The following is an 11,475-nucleotide window of genomic DNA, read 5'->3' as shown; positions in this document are numbered from 1 at the left end:
GGCGCACGTGCTGGAGCTGCCGCAGCGTCAGCGGCAGCAGCATGAAAATACTGCTGCTGCTGTAATGATAATTAAAAAATGAAGTGATGAAAGGCAAGGATGTACTAAAATAATATATACATCTATTAAGAATCATATCAACAACGCCATGTCCCACCTGCGTGCCGTGTGCTGCCGCCGCGGTGGTTGCAGGGGGCAGTGCAGAGAAGCCTTCGCCAGGGGTGCAGGCAGCCCCAGTGCTGCTCTTGTAAGTTCAGGAGCCTGTCTGCGAGTCTCGCCGGCTCTTTAGCCCCATTTTTATAAGGGCTTCTGGGTCGTTCTGGGGTGTTTTGCCCACGTGTCCCCATGCGTGCTGGGTGCCTGGCTGGGCTGGGGGTTGCAGCGGCCGCTCGGGAGCTCTGCGGTCGGCTCTGATGACTTCATGGTGGAGTCCCTCTAGGAGCTGAGATAAGCAGTGCTGTGCCCCGCTGCTCGCTTATGGCTTGCACTTTGCTGCTCCGCACGCTACCTGCATGCAGTCTGGGGAGGGAACGTTACACGTGGACAGGGATTCCCAGGGACTTTTGTTTGCTGCATTGAAAGTCTCCAGGAGTTACGGTTTTGCTTGGTGAGTCTCAGCTACCTGAAAGCTTCTCAGAGGACTGGAATGCTCAAATATACTCCAGGGAAGATGGATTAGAGGGCAAGATACCCACAGCAGTCACAGGCCCTGATAAACACGAACATATGTCATTCTGCAATGGATCACCTCACTATTGCTATAAAAATTTAACTCTGGCCCCTGATAAGAAGAATGGTTCTGCAGAAGATATAAGTACACACAAAGAATTACAAAACACTGCTATCATGCTGGCAATTATTCCAGAGATAGGCAGGCTCAGGGGTTTACTCCATTTTGTAGAACAAATCTCTAATGTTGGCTCTCCCATGTGATCACAGACACAGTTTTAAGACAAAATCATGCCTAGTTTCTTTGAAGAGAGGAAGCCATAGATGCTGCATTTCTAGAATCCATACAACTTAATCCCAGGCACAATAAAGGGAGGAACTAAATGATTTATAGTCTTGTATGAGGATTATTCGCTCAGACTGATGAATTACACTTTTTCACTTGCCGACAAGTTCTCTAAGCAGTGTTAGCTAAGCCTCTCTACATGCTACTGACAGTTTGTAAAGCCTTGTTACTCCAGAGAAATCTGACCTCGCTGTGGATTACACGAGGAATGCAGAGAAGATTTGCCCTCAGTGCTTTTTGAATTACTTCAGCCCAACATCCCTCTGCAGTGTCTGCGCTCTGCTTGGAAAGCTGTAGGACAGTGGGTCCTACTCCCAGGTCTAGGAAGGAAAAAAAGGGGCTTCATGCAAAACAGCCATTCAGTAATTGGCATTTTCTTCCCTCTGGCATTGCATCCACTGAATTTTGGTGAGGATGGTGAGGGAAGAGAAGAAAGCTGGAGGGTTGGTGTGGTTTAATGAAGTAATTAATTCTCAAGCAAGAATAAGAGCTGGCTTGCATCTGCACTATTTATTATTCAAACTGGTGTAATTTACCCTCTTATGCCAGAAAAGCAATACCTTTACTTGTTTGCACCTGGCCGGGCCCTGGCCAGCGGCTCAACATGGATGGAGGTGAGCCTGCTCTGTCTGGAATGGTGGTAGGAATCACAGGCAAATCTGCACATCTCAGCCAGACAGCCTTGACAGCCGTGACACTGTCTGTTTCTTAAACCAGGTCCGTCCCGTTCCTTGCAGCCACACCAGCATGTGCGATGGGGCTGCCCAGCTTTGCTGGAGGGAGTTACAACTGCAGCAAGTGCCTCGTGGGATCCCAGCAGCAAGCTGGGACCTCTGCTAAGTCTGGGCTTTGGAGCAGCTCCAGGAAGCCCTTGGCCAAAGCTGTGGTTTTGGGCAGTGGAAAATCCGTGTCCAAGGGTGAAGAAGAAGTGATCAAGAGTGGCTCACCAGGCAGCTGAGCACCGGGACCCAGCCATCAAGGGCAACAGCCAAAACTCCACATACTTGTCCTGATAGATGAAAAATGCTGGGCACTTGGAGTGTCTGGAGTACGTGACGTGTCTCACTGCTATTTGGGCGTGAAGGTTTTGGTTCCCCTGCTTCCCAGAGGCTGGAGTTTCCTATGGGTCTCATACTTGTTCTCGGGGTGTAATGCTGCAAAGGGAAGAGACAAGGGCTGCTCTTTCCCTGTGCTAGTGCTGTTGTAGAGCATCAGGATTTACACAAGCATGCAGAGGGAGGAAAGAAATCAGTAGTCTGTTTCCCTGTGTAGCCTTATTCATGTAGGTCTTCAGCAAGAGGAAGCTGACTTTAATCCCTGGAAATCACAGGAACAGCAAACTGTCCCACCTCCCCGTCACTCCAGGAGAATTTAAGCTTCCGCTTCCACATACCTCAATATGCCAGTAAAGAGTATTTTTCCATATCTGTGTGTGTTAATGAGGATTATTCATTTCCCCCTCCATTTTGGCAAAGTAACTCTTAAAATCTTAATACAGATCTGATTTATCAGGACAATATAGAAAACCTGTTGCTGTGTGTATTTTCTGCAGAACCAGGAGATCTTGTTAATAGGTATAGCCTGAGCAACACCCTGCAGAGATGAAATACATTATCTTTTATTTATGCAGCTTAGTACTCTATTGACTTACGGCTACAGCAATATACTGAATACCATCTATCATAATTTATTACTGGTCCTGGTTCTCTTCCTATTTTCTGTCTTGTCTTTCTACTGTTTTGCTTGATTTACCCCTGTGAGTCATCAGTTTCCATTATAAAAAAAATCAATTACTTTGATGTACAATGGGTAGCACATACCTAGTTCCCCATTTTGCATAGTAAGTAGGCATTTTGGATGGCAGATCTTGGCAATAATGAATGCATAAGCTGAAAATAGCTTACTACAGACTATTAAGATTCACCCCCTTTTCCTCCTGCTCTGGGAAAAGAGGCCTGTGCCACAGGACCCTCGGTTACTGCCCCTTCTCTCTGAGCAGGGCACCCAGTGGGCAGCAACCCCCCCTTTCTTACAGATACCAAATACTGTGCTTTTACATAATCTGTTGGACTGAACTATTTTCCACCCTGCTTGAAGCATTGCAGCATTCACCTCCCACCCTGGTTTCAGGGCTGTCCTGGTTCACCAAGGCTGTGGCCAGGGTAGGGCATATCCCAGTGTAAATGACAGTGCAAGGAGGCTGGGTCAGTTTTATTGAGCTCTCCTGATTACAGCACTGGCCCATAAAGATTAGTAAGTCCTATTGCAGAGCAGCAATAATGATGTCCCAGGTAATGGGGGAGAATCACTGCTATCCCCAGGGAGGAGCTGAGGGTAACACTGGCAAGCACCAGTCCCACCAATGGCAGCAGCTGTTTCTGCACCTTGCTTAGGAAGGACACTCCAGCTTCAAGGTGTACTGGGTGAAACCATCATGACAGAGAGACCTGCAAGGTGATGGAAATGGGATTCATGGGTGTGTTTGCTTGCTCAGTTCAAGCCAGAGGCAGACACTTGGGAATAAGCCTTGTCACATGCTATGGCCTCTTCTGAACATGGCTCGAACCTGCATGTTTGCAGATGAAATTCAAACAAATCAGAAAGAACTGAAAGATCCTCTGCACTGGGCAAACACTTCTTCAGATGGTGAAAGCTTTTTCTTATGGGATGAGAAAACAGTTTATTGCTCAGCTTTAAATGCATGCAGTATTTGTAGTTTGGATTAACACTGAGCATTCATGCCCAATTAACCTCTTAGGGATTACGTTTAGTTTCATTGGAACATTGCCTCAGCACTGCATTCGACCAGGATAACTCAGGCAAGGAGGACACGGACCCAAGTCCTGAACTTTAGGTGACTGTGATCCTCAAATGAAGGTGTTCTGGGTTTTTTTAATTATCTCTCTTTTATTGTTTCAGTTGCATACCTAACCGGTTTCAGTTGCTTGCTGTGGGGAAGAAGGATCAGGTCTCAGCGCTGTCCTGAAAGTTGGCACATAAAAATATCCCTGTCTCAGAGCGCTGGCTGGGCCCTGAGCACAGAGCAGAGCGATGCAGTGGGAGCTGCAGCTTCACTACAGCCAGCAGCCACACGCTGTGCCAGGCTCAGCTCAGGGAGAGCATCCCCTCTCCCACCTGGCAGCTATTTCCCACCAAGGCAGCCATGCCTTAATATGAAGACATTAACATTTTCTGGCAAGCTGTTACGGCAGGTTTTCTTGCAAGGTGGTGCCCACCTGAGCCACGGTGGGCAGACCAGGGATTTGAAGTGCTCAGAGCATGGACAGATGCTGTCAGGGCAGGGACATAGGTCCTACAGCTGCCCGGGGCAAGATGCACCTCTCTGGAAACCAAGGGTGGGAGTAACTTCAGTAGGGTCCCTAGGTCTGTTCCTCAAAACCATACTGTATCTTTCTTCTAGGGAACAGAGAGGAGCAGAGCAGCTTTTGATTTGTTCTGGTATTGTAAGTTTGCTTTTTTTTTTTTTTTCCCCCAACCTGAATCTTGCTTTTATGAAGATAAATAGTAATTCTCTTGAATTTGTGTTCACAAAGAAAATGTGACCTAAATGTAACCTACAAAGTAATAGCTCAAGGGTACTGACTACCAAATGGATTCCAGCAGTTGTTAATGCCAGAGCCGATGAGAGTTTATAAATTTGACACTTAATGTCACTATTCCCTAAAAAGACTAAGTTTGTTATACAGGCCTTCATTCCTCCTCCAAGCTCATGTTTAACTTTTAATAATGCGTGGGGTAGAGAGTATGTTTGCTTTAATTTTCACGAAAGGGAAAGCAACTTTCCAGAATGTGGGAAACGAATCCTAATTTAAGCCCTCTGGGGAAGTTGCTGTAGTCTCTGGGAGAACTCCACACAGCCTTTAAGGAAGGCCAGGCTGGATCCTGAAACAAAACCTAAGTCAGACCGTGATGGCTGCCGAAGAAGGAGCAACCCATATTCCTGAGATGTGGAGATGAAAAAGACCTATGATTTTTTCTGAAAATACAAAGGACCAGATTCACTTCAGATGTGAGTCTAATAAGGTCAAAGGATCTATACCAGTGAGGAACGTACCCTGCCAACTACTGAATGCAGCTTCTGAGCTATAAGCTTAACTGTATGTATAATTATTTGCAGGGTGCATAATAAATAAAGGCTGCCAGGCTTGACAGGACTAATATTAGTGCTACCAGCTGTGTTTTGGCTTGTGGGCTCACAGGGGAAGGTAATTCTGTCTCTTTTCTTGGCCTGTTTGCCCCCTACATGTGAGCTGCTGTCTGCTTGTGTTCAAAGGAACTCCACTTCTCAGACAAGTCCTTACATTTCCTGCGATGGGCACTTGTAGGTAGATTTGTGAATGATTTTATTTAACTCCCTCTCCAAAAGCTTAGAACTTGTGTTCATAACCACATAATCAATCCCGTAGTCCCTTGCTTCATGACGCAAAACCAGGCTTCCCTTCACCTATGAGCAGCAGTAATCCTGAGAAGAGATGTCTGAAACCATAGTTACCAGCTCCTACCTGTATAATGACTCTTCAAAAATTCCCAAATCCAAGGGTATGTTCTTGCCCACACCAACTGCAACAAGAAGCTGAGAGTCTCCTAAAATCCTTGAAATTAACTGTAGGATTTTCTGTAAGCCATCTAGCTTCACAGTCACTATCTGTCCCAGACATGGAGAATGGCTCCTTGCAAATGCTTCACAGGGCCAAGAATCTTACGTCCTGTAAATTCTGCTGTTATCTTCACCTTGACTTAGTTCTGCACGTGCTTTTCCAAGGCCATGTGCCTCCCTGCTTGTCTGCAGGGCAATAGCACCAGCTTTGGGATGTGTTTTGTTCAATTTCTCCCTTCTTAGAAAGTGTCCCAGCTGCAGGAGGAGTGCCTGCTGATCTTTCTCTCAAGCAGTCAGTCTATGGATAACTTGGAGAAGAGCCAGGACTTTGTCTTTTCCTGGAAACGTAGCTACAGGAAGAATGAATCACCAGGTTGAACCTGTATAACCAACTGAAAACAAAAGCTCAGACTTCTGTGTCTCACTGTTGCAAATAATGGGGGGAAAAATAGGCATCCTGTTTTGAAATCCACTACCAGCTGACAGGACAAAAATATTGCACGCGTGATTGTCTTTTGAAGCTGACAAGTAACATAAGACTATGGCCATTTAAGGGAAAAAGCCTGAAGCAAAACAGTAGTTAGGGAAATAGAAAATTCCAGTGTTTTTGGGGAAAAAAGTAACCAGGAGGTTTGCTCAGAATGCACGAGGTGGATTCTTAGTAGCCCTAAATTTTCACATTTCTGAAAATCATCTGTATTACCCTTGGCTAGTGGTGAATACATGCAAACCAGGGCTGGGAGCCTGTGCTTCATAGCATATGGACAGACTGCAGTGCTGGTGTCATTGATTAAATCCGTCCTTTTGCCTCTGCAGCAATCTAAGATGTCATTACAGGCAATGCAGAGGCTTCTTGGCTAGCATGTGAGCATCTGGATCACTGCAGGGATACCAACAGCACAAACATATGGGAGTTAACGTTTCTTTACCTTAGCTTCTCTTTTCTGATCCTACCTTCATTTTGCCTTAAGGTAAAATAAAACTAGCTTCTCAGTTATCAAAGGCTAAGGTAGAGTTAATGGAGACTTAGTACCTGAGAAGAGAATTCAAGATGTGCTGAAGCCAAGAAAGACGGAGGCCTGCAAAGCTGTGCTTTGTGTGCTCGTGGGCAGAGAGCTGGCAGAACTACTGTTCCGATGTACCAAGTGTTAGAAGTAGCTGGTACTGCAGGTCATGGACACAAATTCCCTATGAGGAGAAGGAGAATGCTTTCCAGTGTTTTAACAGAAACATTAACACGGATGCATGACTTCATTCAGAAAAGTCAAATTGCATGTGTAAGCCCTGCAGCAAGTTCGTTCAGTGCAAACTTACAAAGCTTTAATTCCAACCCTGGACCACTAAAGCCTGGAAGGAGGCTCTGATGGGCACGTACTACTGGCTTTAAGGTATCTGAAACTGCTTAGACTTGACACTTTGTTCTTCTTCATTGTCTTCTAAGGAGTGGAGAAGAGAAACACTGTCAGCACCATTACAAATAACACTAAAACCCCCACATTTTTTGTAAACTTGGATTATGCTTGGCATTAAAAGGTAACCTTTGCACTGAGGCAAATGCTCTTGCATCTGTATGGATGCTATAGTTTTTGTCTGGCTGTCCATATAATTGTTTTTAATTTTTTTAAAATTAGTTGTTAACTAGTTTTAAATTAATACAACACGTTGCTTGCAGTGTAATTTCCTCTCCAATTACGTAAACCTGCACCTATAGAGCACAACAGAAATTTGGCCATCTAACATTAAGCCTCTAGATCCATACTAAGACTCCATAAAATGGTGTTTTTTCCAGCATTTTACCCCACCCTAGTATCCCACGTGCCAGAGACAATGTTACCCTGGCCTACAACCATCAACCAGCTGCAGTGAGTACAGAAGCTGCTGGCAGAAGAATCACAGCACCGCACCCTCATTTCCCTACCACAGCCCCACGCTCACCAGAGCACTGCTGGAGCAGCCCTTCCTGATATCCCCCCATGTGCACACCGATGCGCGCTCACGCATCAGTCGTGCTTCGGTGGTTTAGGGACTCTCCTGTCACAAGACCCGACATGTGGCATCTCATGGCCTGGAAGCCTATTGACTGGAGATGTGGGTAAAGTCTGTGAACATCTGAAAGTGCAGTGTTAAGTGGAGGAGGTTTCCAGCAAATGAAGTGCATCTGGAACTGCAATGGTTGCTTGAGAAGAAGAGCTTACTCATTTTGCTTTTTGTTCCTTAATTAAAACTTCAGAATAATGTCAGCTTTCAGACCTGCAAGGTCTTTTGAGAGATCAGTCACATAATTCCACTAAATGCTAAGTGATCTTTCTGTAACAAGACATTTTAATAAATGTGGTGATTATGTATGACAGTTTATCGAGATGTGAGGTTGAAGGCGTGAATGTAATGTTACTGATGGGAACTATTCCCTCTTCAGTGGCTCCAGAAACTTCCTGCGTATCAGCTCAAGCACTTACAAAATTACACATCTTTGTATTTTTTTATCATTACTTCTATTGTTTAATGTAACTCTGTGTCTAAAGGAAATGACATGCTAGATCAGACCATATTTCAATATTTAACATTTTTTTGCAAGGATCTTGCTGAAGCAGCAAGTTATAAGGTCTCCTGATAACCTGTCGGTTTCTGCAGAAACTTAGGTTTTTAATTCACGCCGTTGGGGTGAATTTTCTCAAAGATGATCCAGATCAGTTCAAGCTGAGGCTGTCTTGATTCTGCAACTGCAAGATACCATCAACGAAATTAATCTTTGGTTTATTCCCTTTGTATTTAACAGCAAATGATTCACCACCCCATCTATCTCACTGGTGTGGAGAATCTGGAAGCTACTGCTGAGGATGAAAATGTAAAAACTGTTAAATCATTTTACTGCTAGTCATTTGAATGGCCACTTACGATGATACTTAGGGGAAAAGACTACTTTCTTTTCCAGGTTTTCCACCAAGCTTTGTGTTAGCTTGGGTTCGATTAGTTGATGAAAGCTCTTAGCAAAATAGATATTTGTCCAAACTTTACTTCAAAGACAGGTTCTGTATTTCAGTGGAATGACAACCAGAAGTAGCTATTTATTTAGAGAGGAAAGGATTAAACGTGTACAACCAGAAGTTTCTGCACAAATGTAGAACAGAACCATTTGGAATAAGGCGTTGCTGTCAGAGGGTTATCAACAACACAGGTTTCTAGATAGTTTAAAAAAAACCCAGATAGTTTCTATTTATACCTGCCTTTGCCTTGGTAACCAGAGACTGCGTGAGGGATGCAGTATTTTCCCCATATCATGGGTGGCTTCAAAATCCATGCACCGCCATGCGGTACATGCAGCGTCTGCAGAGCTATCAAAAGAATTGTCACATTAATTTCTAAGAGAGGATTTTAAATATTAAGCAGGAAAGAGAAGATTTCAAAAAGAGAGGTATATTAGTATAGCTTCAAAATAATTTGTACTCATTTCTGTCTCATCTACTTGATTCTTTGATCTTCTATTACAAGGACCATTGCTCTTGAACACTTTTTCTTAATTACCCAACAAAGCTTATCTGCATCTGAGGTAGCAGAATTTACTTATAATTGGACACATTATGTCTGCTCCATCAAGCAGCTGAATGAGATAAGAATGGACTTGGTGTTTCTTTACACTTTAAGTCATTCTTGCTTACCTTAAAACCAGCTATTTCCTACTTTGCAAGTTTATCTGCAGCTTAGGTGTCCTTACAGCCTTCTGCAGTGTTTAGAAGCTGAACCAGGCCACGTTGTAGCTTTACTGTTGTGCTAAGCTCTAGCCCTGCTGCGAGAAAAAGCATTTTACTTCTGGGCAACTGTTTTAGCCACCATTATCTGTTGTTGTGTTTTCCTTACTCTTTTATTGTCAGGAAGGGTGAAAGAAACGAAGTCTCTTTCTCTGTCACTATAATACCTGAGTACTGTATCTTCTTAGAAAATGAATGTGAAAAGGGGAAAAGCGGGTAAATATAGGCATAGAATGAATATGGGGAATCAGGGCCCTTACTGAACTTCTAGTGGACTTGCTTCCATTTTAATAGTTTTAGTTCAGTTATGATCTGGAAAGTAATTTCTGACCTGCTGTCTAAGGCTCATGGAAGTCAGTGCCACAGTAACATTAGCAGGGAAGAAAGGAAAACAGTTCTGGAAAGAAGGGTAGGATTGGTAGAGAACCTGCTGGGCTCCAAAGATATTCAGGAATACCTGACTTACAAAAACATGTTATTGGGATAAAAGCATTCACTGCAGTATCATCTTTGGGAACAAATGTATAAATTTTCACATACAGCCTTTTTTTTCACTCTAGTTGCTATTCAGTCAGACCACTGGTCTTACAAAATACTGCAGGGGAAGAAAAATGATCGGGGGTGGGGGGGTGGAGGAGGCAACTGGGAGCACTGGAGCCCTGTCAGACTCCTCCACATCTCGGTTGGAGATCTCAGGACTGGCATGTAGTGCAGGAGGTGGAAGCGACAGCTTTGTGCCATTCGGGAGTTTCCCTCCATTTGCCTCCATTTGTTTAGGCACAGAGTAAGTGATTCAAAAACTCATCCAAGCGGAGTTCTCATTTCAAGTGTAATCGCTCTCATTGCTTTTCCCACACTGTCTATATAAATAATTTAAAAAATAATCAAGATAATAGCACAAGCAGTTTCAAACTCTCAAAAGCAGTAGTGGCAAGAGACCAGCATTTTAGGACATAAAACCACATTAAGCTGAATCATCACACCCGCTCTGGCATGTTTATAAGGAGAAGTCTGAGTTGCCATAAGACAAGTATGAACTGGTTTGGGGCAAGCGAAAATCTCGTTTCCATTCCCCCACAGTAGCAGAACCCTAAAACCAAGCTTCTGTTCCTGCTACCCCTGTGCAGCCTGTAACGCTCCTCCACAAAGACTTTCATGAATCTTGAGCTACTCTGCTGAAACCAACAGCTTTTAGAGCAACCACGTTTGCTTTGGTCTGCCAGCCAGATTTGCTGCTCCCTGTGGGAAAGAGTGGGGATGTTTTCTGGGGCTCGTTACGCTCCCCAACTTTGAGGGCCAGCCTTGCCCTGTCAGTGGAGGCACTGGGAGCAGCCGAGCCACACGGCCACTGGAGATGGATGCTGCTCCCCTGCCCGGCCCTTTGTCCGTGAGGCGCTGAGGAGCACAGCAGGAGGTCCTGCACCTTTTTGCAGAGTACCTGCGGCATTGCCGCAGGGCAGCCAGAGCGGAGGTGCTGCCAGGACGCTTCTCTGGCCCTCCCGTGGCCTTTAGCAGTCTTTGGAGAAAGTTCAAGTAACTGGAGATGGAGACACACAAAGGAGAGGAGTACTGTGTTGTTTTGCCAAACAAGAGATTAAACGGAGCCAAAGGTAAGGAGAAGCCCATGCACAAACAGTGCTGCAGGAGCGTTCCCGCCACACCACCAGCCAAGAGCAGCTGCGGCTTCACTGCCCTGGTCCACGCTCTGACCGAGATGCGCAAGAACTCGTGTTTCTGCAGCCGCTGCCCAGCCATTGAGGCGCCGCTCCCAGGCTGGTGGTGAGCACTTGCAGAGGCAGCGTTCACCGTGCCAGCACTGGAGGATGAGGCCGGTGGGCTGCACAAGCACCTTTTCTTTGCCCTGACTTCCAAAAAGCCCCGAAACAAACGCCAGGAGCCGGGAGCCACAGAGAGGCTGCGGGGACAGCAGACGACGTCCCACGGGGCGTTTTGCACCTCGTGGCACACAGGTCTGAAAATAAGTCCCGGGCCCAGCCTCCGGCAAGAGGTCCTCCCGGGGACGAGCAGAGGCACGGCCCCTACCGGCCGGGGCCTCCCCGTGCCCGCGCCGCGCTGCCAAGCCCGTGATGCCCGGC

At 45.5% G+C, this 11,475-nt stretch overlaps 1 protein-coding gene across 1 annotated transcript in view; it reads left to right on the top strand.

Moving 5' to 3' along the window:
* The first annotated feature begins 11,139 nt into the window (after positions 1 to 11,139).
* Positions 11,140 to 11,475, top strand: part of METTL21A (methyltransferase like 21A) — a 2,984-nt gene continuing 2,648 nt past the window's right edge. The window contains exon 1 of the mRNA XM_026853314.1: positions 11,140 to 11,349. The gene's annotated coding sequence lies outside the window, so the exon portion shown is untranslated. The remainder of the gene's footprint in view (positions 11,350 to 11,475) is intronic.

The sequence above is a fragment of the Athene cunicularia genome (assembly GCF_003259725.1).
Source record: "Athene cunicularia isolate RWA chromosome 7 unlocalized genomic scaffold, athCun1 chr7_part2, whole genome shotgun sequence".
Taxonomy (NCBI): Eukaryota; Metazoa; Chordata; class Aves; order Strigiformes; family Strigidae; genus Athene; species Athene cunicularia.
The sequence above is the reverse complement of the archived record's forward strand: the minus strand, read 5'-3'. Positions and strand labels throughout refer to the sequence as shown.